Below are 11,284 nucleotides of genomic sequence, written 5' to 3' on the forward strand. Positions count from 1 at the left end.
CTACAGACCAGTGGAACTCTTATTTTCTTTTGACACACTTTACTAAATCCAAGAACATCCATTGACATTTCTGATAAGCCTTAAAACTGCTGCTTCTTTATATTTTAACTAGAGGCCTGGTGCATGAATTTGTGCATGGGTGGGGTCCCCCAGCCTGGCCGGCGATCAGGACCAATCGGGATCATCTTGCCCAGTCCCTGTTGGGACGATCAGGGCCGGCCAGCCGGGGGGAAGGACCATGGGAGATTGGCTGGCAGGGGGGAGTGACTAGGGGAGGCTGGCCAGCTGGGTGGAGTGATCATGGAGGTTGGCTGTGGGAGTGCACTGACCACCAGGGGGCAGCTCCTGTGTTGAGCATCTGCCCCCTGGTGGTCAGTGGACGTCATAGTGACTGGTCGACCAGTCATTGGGTCATTGGGTCGTTGGGTTATTGGGTCATTGGGTCGTTTGGTCACTGAGGCTTTTATATATATAGATTACATATTCTCCTAGAAAAGCAGTTCTGGGTAGTTGCCAGAATTCTATAATATGTAAGAAAGGTCAAATCAGACACAACCTTCTACTCTTTGTATCCAGAGCCAACTGTGGCCTTTTGCCTAGTCTCTAGTTTTATAGACTCAACCTGGGAGTAGAGGGGAGTGTTATTATAAAGTGTCAGCTTCTTAAAAGTGCAACTCAGGACTCAGTCAAGGAAATGGGGAGCATATGAAATCTAAGATATCAATCCATTCTAGAGTTCCTACGTTGTTGCTTTCCACAAGCAGCTAATCGTTACTGCTCTGCACTGCCGAGGAAGAGCTTTTGAAAAATACTAAAACTACTTTATTCACATAATTGAAGTTTCAGAAATCAGTTAAAAAGGTCATGTGAACTTGCCCAAACTAATTGGCTTGAGTAAGAATGGACTCAACTGGATTAAGAATTATGTCAAACACTAGAAACAAAAGATAATGTTTTATGGAGCATATTCAGTTTGGGGTAGAAGGGTGTGGCTGGTGAGAAGACACAAAGGAATTTAGCACCTTTATTAAGGATGACAAATAGGAGGAATGGAGCATGTTAATGGCATTACAGACAAGTCTCAACCAAGTGACATGCAGATATCATAGAACTTGGAGGAATAATACCTAGAGACCTAAGAATGGTTTTTAAAGGGGGGGAGGTATAAAATTGAATATAGAAAGTCAATAATTAGAAAAAAACCAATAAAACATAGCTCTCAAAAGATCACACACCATATTATGTGATTAAATCAATGTGAGATAACTGAGCGATGTTGAACAATAGCCAAAGAGCTTAAAAACAATAATTTTCCCAAATGCCATCCCCACTCCACTCCCCCCCTCATCAAAGCTATAGGGATAATGAGGAGGTCATCCCACACCAAGAATTCTATTGGGAACCCCATGAGAATAATGCTTCTGCACCATAAGGTGCCAAGGGGCATGTTTGATTCTGAGAGGTTCCTGTTCGTTTTAAACCATCCTCTGGTAACAAGCTTGTTCTGGGTAATGATCTCACAAATGTGTGTTACTGGTCACAAAAAGGATCATAAAGAGGGATGTTGACTTAATGCAGACTCATCACTATTATGAAAAAATAATTGTGGAGTTTATCCCTTTTAGGTCCCAGGCCATTTCTGTATAGAAAGGGAAACATCTCTCATATAACAGGGATACATGAAAAGGACTTCAGAGAACAATGCTGAAAGCACTTGAAAGATAATTAGTCGCCCAACAAAAATGATTGAAATGTTGCAATCTAAGGCTTTTATTGCACAATATCTCACTGGCATTTGACATAAAAAAACCTTCCCGGCACAACAAGGAGATGAATTAGATGACCCAAGACTTTCCTATCCATCTCTATTTCTATCTCTGTTTTCAGTGATTCATTCCTAAACGTGATGATAAAGATAGAACCAAAGTAGCTGCTTCTGCTAAGGTTGAATAGCTTTGCAGTCTAAATATCTCTGTAAGCTGGCTTCACTTTTATTCATACTATATCTTAGTCCAAAGGTAAATCTTTAGGTGGAAGATTTGAAGAAAATGCAGTTCTTATAAAAATAACATTGCATCTTTGATTAAAAGAATTTTATTTATTAGCATTTATGATAACAGTGGATACTTTTTAAAGTTAATATATTTTACAAATGAAAACTTAGCCTGATTAAACAATATTACTGATGTGTAACCAACAAGAGTTGGCAACTTACTCATTAAGGAAAATAAGAAGAAACAAGGGGGAAGACCCACCTCACATTTCCTGGGAGTAGGAGTATCAAAAGAGCAATGCTATGGTAGATGGAGCAAATAAGCTGGGTTTGACCAAGTATTTTGTTTGAGGTACTGAGGGAAACCCAAAATGGGATATTTAGCAAGCAAGTAAAAATGTTAAGACTGAAATATAAACCTAGAGGCAACAGTCAGCATTGGGAGATGAAATCAGAGTGCCCTGGAAGAGAAGATATGATAGGACGAGAAAAAGAATCAGTTCTCATTTACTCTGGTCTAAGCCTGCATTACAGCTTGGCTGACCTAACGAGATGGATTCTCAATAGCTCTCCCTCCATCCTTCTTCCCCATCCCCAAACCCATGTTATAGATGGTTCATTGACTAAATTTTTGCATCACATCTGGGATTACTGCTTGTTGAATGGCTTAATTCTAGACGTCTTTTCTTTATTATACTCTCTTCTATGGCTTCCAATGCCATCAATATAGTAATGGCTTCCAAGCCTCTCCTCTGAGCTCCACACTATATACTTAACCAACCACTTGACATCGCTACTTGGATTTACTTTAGGTATAACTGTTCAAAACAGAACTCTCAATTCTCATCCTCCCCTCTTCCCCCAAGACATTCCCTATTTGGGCCTTTCCTTTTAGAGAATTGGCCTATCTGTTGCCCAGGTCAGGAACCTAAAAGTAATCCTGGACTCCTCCTTGCCTTCATTTACCACAGCCAGGTACTCCCGCAAATCGGTTGAATCCTCTTCCAAAATGTCTCTCCAGTCTGTTTTCCAGTCTGCAATGCTGCCAGCCTGATCCCAGCCTGCGGTACAGCAATTATCTCCTAACATGTATTTCCCCTCACCCATTGCTGCCTGGTCTCTCCCCTTACAGTGGCTAGAGTGGTCTTTATAAAATACCAGTTGGTTTCATACTGCAATTAGGCCTAAAAAACACACTTCTCCCATGACCCATAAGTTTTGATTCCTGCCTACCTCAGACCTCATGTCTCCCTCTCAGAACTACTTACCTCACTCTTGATCACCATGCCCCTGTCATCCTTGCCTTCTTTCTGTTATTTCCTGTCTCAGGACCTTTGCGCATACTGTTGCCCTTCTCTAGAACATTCTTTTGCTAATGTCTTCTCATCCTTCAGCTCTCAGCTGACATGTTACTTCTCAGAAAGGCCTTCCCTGACCACCCTATCAAAAGTAGATCCACTTTATCTTTCTCTATTTTGGTACCGTGGTAATTTCCTTAACAGCACATATCACAGCTTAAATGTTTGTGTTTGTCTCAACTTTTTCTGTCTCTGTCTCAAGACTCCACGCTCTACAAAGGAACTTTGTCCTCCATGTCTCCTTTGCCGTTTTATAGTCCCAGTTATTTGCAGAGCCCCTATATGTTCCAAATATTGCCAAACTTTTAACATAATGTATGGATTCAACTGTGCCCACCCCCACCCCTTTGTATGTTCAAGCCATAAACCCCAAGTGACTGTATTTGGAGATAGGGTCGTTAAGGAGGTAATTAAGGTTAAATGAAGTAACAAGGGTTGGGCCCTAATCTAATAGGAATGGTGTCCTATAAGATGAAGAGTAGGACACATAAAGAAAGGGTCCTCTAAGACACAGTAAGAAGGTGGTCACTTACAAGCCAGAAACCAAACCTGACAACATCTATATCTTGGACTTCCAGCTTCCAGAACTGTGAGAAATCAATTTCTGTTCTTTAAGTCACCCATGTATAGTATTTTGTTATTGCCACTCTAGCAGGCTAATCCACATAGTAAAATTAGGAAGACTGCCGTTTCATCTGATGTTTAATACAATTGCTTTGCTGCTTATCATTAGTAGCATGTCTTCCCCTTTATTTTGTATGCACCTGGAGCCCAAATCACTAGAGATATACCTCTTCAAATTTAGATTACAAATTAATAATTTAGTCAGAACACAAGACACAGTGTTCTAAAATATTTTATTTAAATTTGGGTTGGTGTGCGGTGATCCAAATTCAATGATCTTTGGAGCCTGAATAATTATTCAACTGTCTACTTCCCTCTAATATTGTGTCTAATAACAAAGTAGCTAGCCCATGATAAATTTTGGGGAGTAAGTTTTAGTCATTCTAATAATCTTTAAGGATTAAACACATAATCACTTTTATAAGCACATATAGATATATGCCTTACCTTTACCCTAAAAAGCACTAATTTAGTAAGAAATATCAATTATCTATAATAATAAAAGTGTAATGTGCTAATTAGACCAGACATCCTTCCGGATGACCTTCTGGATGAAGCTGGGGCTGCGAGGTGCCTGCCGGCGGCTGAAGGGAAGCCTGGGTCCCGGGTCCCAGAGGGAAGCCGGTGCCGGCAGCCGGGGGAAGGAAGGCCTACTTTTGCACGAATTTCATACATTGGGCCTCTAGTTTCATTATAACTGCACATCCCAGCATCCTTTGTTAAGTGTCCCAATAATGTTAAAGTTAATTTTACTTTCTTAACTCATGCCTCTGTAGGTTTGCCTGGTCACTTATACACAGACTATACTTCATAGCTTCCAACCACGCCTTCCCTCCTGCTTGCATCTGGGCCCATGTTCTCAGCCTCCCCTCGTGTTTCAGTGGAAATCGTCCAGGCTTCTAAGACCATTCCCCTGCATTTGTGCACCAGACCCCCTCTACACTGCACAAAGATGATCCCTCCCACAGAAAATTGCTCCTCTCTCCTAAATCATTTTCTGCTCTACTGTATTAGTCACATTAGTACATTAGCCCCACCCCTCCCACCTCCCTACAAAATGTTTTTCCCATGTAAGAAAAAAAAGAAAAACTAATCTCTAGATGGCAATTGACGTCAACCTTCCTCTGGCTTTATCTATACTCAATATGTCTAATTCCTCTCCTATTTTTTCTTGAACACACTCCAATCAAGCTTTTGTCCACATCCCCCATGCTATCATTCAGTCCACATCTCCTATGCGAGCAGTCAGCTCCAGCAGGGCTGGTAGACACTTTCTAGGGGCATTTGGTCTTGTTTGCAGACAGCTCAGTCCCTCACCTCTCTCAGGTCTTTGCTGAAATGTCATCTTCTCATTCAGATCTTCTACATAAGACTTTAACTCACCCCTACCTGAAGCAACCCCTATCCTCCTTCATACTTATTCACCACATCTAGCTTTAGCCAAAATTTACTTTGCATTGTCCATCTTCCCCAACCCCCATGGACTGGAAGCCCCACAAGGGCAGCAACTTGTATCTATGTGTTCATTGCTATATCTCCAGCACTGAGCACAGCACATGGTATGTGACAGCCACTCAACAAATTGTCTGAATAAATTTTACCGAGTTAAAAAATCTGAAGTGGTTTAAAATGTACAAAGAAATAAAACAGAGTTGGAGTCTGTAGCCTCAGCTTGCTTTTTAAAATCATTGGCTTCATTCTCCCTCAGAAAGAAGATTATTTTTGACACAAATAAAAATTATTTAAAAGATATATATTTTTTCTAGGGTATATATTAAAATATATACTTTCCTCTAGGAAAAAAAAGAAGGAAGAAAAGAAAAGCTTCTTTAATTGAAGAATCATTTGGTAATGTGTTGTTCTGCTAACAAAGTGATCTTACATACTGAACATTATATTAGAAACTAACCATGGTGATCACATACATACAGAATGAAACTTCAGCTATTGTCCTGTGTGGCAACCTTCACAATCCATTTCAAAACACAGTTTTAAGTCTTCAGGGCAGGGGCTTGTTTCAGCTTCATAAAATCTGATTTTCCATTTTAAAAAAATAGTCATTTGAACTTTTGGAAAAGACATTAACAATGCCACAGGTTTTTTTTTTTTTTTTGTGTGTGTGTGTGTGTGTGTGTGTGTGTGTGTGTGTTGTTTAACCCCTAGAGTGCTGGGGAGCGCAATAGCGCTCCTCCTGTCTTTCGCCATAAGTGCCGGGAGCATTATCGCGCTCCTCCTACAGTGTCACTATTACATGCTAGTAGTTCACTCTTTATGTGGGAAAACAAATTTAAAAACCTTAGCTCAAAATGCCTTGGCAGTTTTAGCACAGTTCCTAGGATATTGGTTGGCACTCAAAGGGTTAATTAGGAAATTGAACCCAGAAAGAAGGATTTATTTAAAAAGTTAAAGATATTTATACTTTAGGAAATATTTTAATATAAGTTATTTAAAACAGTCCACACTAACTCAGGACAATCACAGGATCCTTCAATATAATAGGCGAGAACTGTACTTTTTCTGGCAATCATTTGTCATTGGGGAATAATTTCCTACTTTTACTATACAGTTTTGTTTTTTTTAACCTTTGATGTAGTATCTCTAAGCACATGCCTTTTTCTCTTCTTCCTTGTACAAATATTTAATACTAGAGGCCCAGTGCACAAAATTCGTGCATGGGTAGGGTCCCTAGGCCTGGCTGGCGATCAGGGCTGATCAATCGAGGGGCCCCTGCTGGCACCCACCTTGGCTGGCCTCGTGCCACCTGCTCACCAGCCCCCCCCAACCCCCCCCCCCCAACCCCTGCTGCTGCTGCTGGTCCAGGCCTGTGGGTTGGGGGCAGCTCCTGCATTGAGCATCTGCCCCCTGGTGGTCAGTGCGCATCATAGCGACCAGTTGGTCCACCAGTTGTTCCGCTGTTTGGTAGATTTGCATATTAGACTTTATTATATAGATACTTTCTCTCTTTCCTCCCCAAAGTATCCCTCTTGCAACTGGCCCAGATTGCTTCCTTCTGGAAACGCCTTTAGGCCTCAAGGCCTTGACAAGCTCTTTCAGGGTTGATTAGAATCTTCACTTGGAAATCTCCATTCTTTTACTTATCAGGGTTCCCCATACTCATTCTAGGATTTAGAGTTGTCACCTTTACGGTGTTGGTGTAATAATGAAATCATAATATGCAAATCGACCAAATGGCCAAACAGCAGAATGACCATCCCGACGACCTTCCAGAGGAAGCCGGGGCTGCGAGGGCCGAGGCAGCTGGGGCTGCGGGGCCTACCCTTTCAGGAATTTCATGCATCAGGCCTCTAGTTTTGTATATTTTTGCCTTTGTCATCATTGCTGGTGATTCATAATTTCCTGAAATAACTCATCTTAGGGATTGAATTCAAAGTGGATTTCTTTTGTCCAGAAATGAACCCTGTAAGACATTTTTTTCACATACTTATGATCAGCTACATTCTGGTTAAATACAAATAACATTTGGTATTACAACGGATGAGAACTCACGTTGTTCTTTAGTCCCTCGTGCATGACTGAGTGGGATACTGTGCTTTAGCCCTGTATTTCTTTGGAGTAAAGTTGATTAAGAGCCTCCATTTATTCATTTAACAAGTTTGTCCCAAGAATCTCTTATGTGTCAAATGTTCAGTAAGATACACACCTGGGTCAGCCATGGTGCCTGCCCTCAGGGAACATATAACTTAGAATTATAGAAAAATTATACTGAATAATAGGAGCTAAAATATGAATTCAATATTATACTTCAAAAATGTTGCCAAAGAAACAATTCGTTTGTTGGGATGTTCTTTTTACCATTGGATAAGAGAGTCATAAAAGTATTTAAAAATATAAATATTTTCCCATTATTAAAAATTAAATATATATAAAAATTTTAACAAGAATCTCAAAGCTATTTCAATATTACACTCAACAAAGACTACTGTAGATACTAATCTCTGTACATTAGGATACAAAATTTCTACAAACATATTGGCAGCCCCAGAAGAACTACCTTAGGTTCTCAAGGTTTTTTTTATATTTATATTCATGGATAACTAACTCAGGACAAATGCAAAAGATAACTGATTTAAGTAAAAAAATATTGTATTTATATCTTTAAAAAGTAATCTTTATTTCTATTGACTTGATGCTACTTACAAACCATTAAGAACATTCACTATAATGTTTAGAAAATTCAATTTTAAAAGTATGTCCTTCAATATATTTGTTAAATAGTAAGTAAGCATCTTTACACAAATCAGAAAAATTAACATCAACGTTATTTTCATTATTTCTTCTGCATTTATTTGTGTTAAAGAAAAATGTCCTCTTCCATTTTAATGATAGAGGAGATATTTATTAACAGCAATACATCCACCTAACTAACATAAAGAAGAAATACATCACACAAGTGCATCTGTGGAAAGCCTCATCCACCACTGTCCTCCTCGTCTTTGTAATGCAAGTAGTTAGAGTCATTAAAAATTCAGCATTTTATGTCATGAGCCAGGGTGGGAAGAGAGGATGATTACACTGTGCCGACTGGAGGGGATGATTAGAATTCCAATGTTTCTCCATTGCTGTTTCCTTAGCAGGTTTCTGAACAATGACACAGGCATCAAGTCTGTGTTTATATTCTATGACTGTGTTCTTATTCCCATCTTCCAAATTTCACTATAGCAAATCCTTACTTACTTTCTGGCAGAAACAAAAAAATTAAAGATGCATAATGTGAAGATATAATCTTAGCTTCTCTTGCCCTGCAGGACTGGTGGTTCCTTCCCACGTACAATTATGCTGGCAAACGCAGCTATTAACTCTATCTGACTATACCATGCACTCCAGCTTCTTTGAAATTCTATAGAATACTGGTCCTTAGATGGTGATAGGAAGGAAGGAATGAAATAGGAACAACAAGAATTATTTTACATACTAATAATAACAATTTAGTTATCAAAACAGAACTGAACAAGTGTGTCTTTATACTGTTCTTTTAAAAACTTAGCCTCCTAGGGTTCTAATAATCACGGCCCCTGGTTCAGGAATGCACAGCAGCACTCGGCCCAGTGCTATATCCTCATTTCAAAGAGAATCATTCAAACCGACATCCATCCTGTCAAGAATCTCGACTTTGAGCTGCTAATGTAGAATAAAAATCAATATAAATTTTGATCATTTGATGAATATTTACTTCTTGCTTTAGTGTTTGGGGATTTAGAATTGAAAAGTGCTGAATCAAGTCATTTTATTTTTTTGTGTTTGTGCCAACACCAATTTACTACCCTCCAGAAAGTTCCGGAACAAGATGTCTCAGGTGGCATAAATGTGGGTTTTTCCTGTCAATCATAATGGTGTGTCAGTAGGGAACCCTAATCATTTCCCTTTCATACTCTCAGTGTTCCAAAAAGGAATATTTTGATTACTTCCCAGGAAAAAGTAAACTTCCTCATTTAGACATACTACTGTAAGCCTGGGTGCCTGTTGTTTTTGGCATTCGGCTGAGCCTAAAGTGATATGATCTATTAAAAGTTAAACACTTTATCTTTGGCTCTAAGGGTAGTGCACAAAAATAAATAAATAAATAAGAGTTTCCATATGGAGTCCTCTACAAGCAGCATTGAGTGTCACCCCCAAGGCAAAGAGCTTTTATAGAAGTGCCATCTTTCTTCATGCATTTTTTGTAAAAACAAACAAACAAAACACAAGAAAATATCAACTAACTGCTTTAATCAACAGAACAACTTCATAATAAAAAAAGACTTTAGATTTTTTATTATAAATTAAAAGAAAATGCACTATAGACAAGTAACTCTAAAAGAACTTGGAAATTGAAATGTGATTCCTGTGTAAGGCTGGTTACATGAGTAAAGCAGCATGCCATCATCTCTATTATGATACTTTGATATCTATCTATCTATCTATCTATCTATCTATCTATCTATCTATCTATCTATCTAATCTATCTATCGAGAAAGAGAGAGAGAACAGAACAAGAGTATTATTCTTACAAAATGCTTCCATTGTGATTTTTTAAAGAATGGTCTTTCCCAATTTGAAAAAAAACTAAACTAATTGCAAGCACCAAAGAGGTAAGCTGTTCTCATTTTAAAAATACAATAAAATCTCACATAAGACATAGTGGCAGAAGATTCAATATGAAGGAGAAATTTTTGTTGTTTCCTTAGAAATTAAATAAAAATGGCAGCAGCTGCCTTTCCCAAAGATGATATAGCCCTGGACAATCACTAAATATTATGTAGACAGATGTTTTAAATAAAATAAGTATTTAGATCACTAGATACCTTGCTAGATATGAAGGCAATTATAGGATGTCTTTGTTAAATTACATTTTTCATTTTTGTGAGGGAAAAAAGAATTGTCCTGGAAACAGCACCGACAGGAAATGATCCTATATCTAAAACAGCTGGAGACTGTAACTAATATAAATTTACTTGAAAATAAAAATGCTGTGTGCCTCTGGAGACATGCAGTAACATGCCATAAAAACAGATGGGAATATAAAAGTATTTAAAAGGAGGGAAATATATTTTATCTAGATATTATACTGAGAGGTGATTCACTGATAAATAAGAAATATTTAAAGATGAAAACAGAAAGAAAATCAAAAGTCATTTTAAAACTTAGATATTTTATTTAAAATTATATTTGTAGGAAATATCAAAATACTTTTTTTAGGAAGAACCCTTTGCTTTTCAGCATATTGGTTATTATCAATTTACTAAAGTCAATGAAAATGTAAAGGTGAGAATTATGTTTAATTGGGAAATTCTAATGTTAGTGGAGGATACTTACTATGAGTAAGGGAAGGACCCCTGATGTTAGGTAAGAATATTCCAGTAAATCTCAATGCCATATGTAATAGCCTCCACATAAAAGCTCCCACTACCTTTGTGCATCCTCGCTCATCTCCACTCTTGCTAACTGTTGAAATAGAAAGATATACTGATATAGTATACTAGAGGCCCGGTGCACAAAAATTTGTGCACTCGGGGGGGAAGGGGGGTCCCTCAGCCCGGCCTGTGCCCTCTCCCAGTCTGGAACCCCCCGGAGATAATGACCTGCTGGCTTAGGCCTGCTCCTGGGTGGCAGAGGGCAGGCCCAATCCCTAGGTGCAGCCCCTGGTCAGGCTCAGAGCAGGGCCGATTGGGGAGTTGGGTTGCCGCCCCATCATGCACAGAGCAGGGCGGATTGGGAGGTTGCGATGCCACCCTCAGTCACGCTCAGGGTAGGGCTGATTGGGGGGTTGGGGCACCACCTCCTATCACACTCAAGGCAGGGTCAATGGGGA

At 39.0% G+C, this 11,284-nt stretch overlaps 1 protein-coding gene across 1 annotated transcript in view; it reads right to left on the reverse strand.

Annotated features, from left to right (window-relative positions):
• AKAP6 (A-kinase anchoring protein 6) overlaps positions 1–11,284 on the reverse strand; it is a 373,936-nt gene that overhangs the window by 137,551 nt on the left and 225,101 nt on the right.

The sequence above is a fragment of the Myotis lucifugus genome, unplaced genomic scaffold, assembly GCF_000147115.1.
Source record: "Myotis lucifugus unplaced genomic scaffold, Myoluc2.0 scaffold_22, whole genome shotgun sequence".
Taxonomy (NCBI): Eukaryota; Metazoa; Chordata; class Mammalia; order Chiroptera; family Vespertilionidae; genus Myotis; species Myotis lucifugus.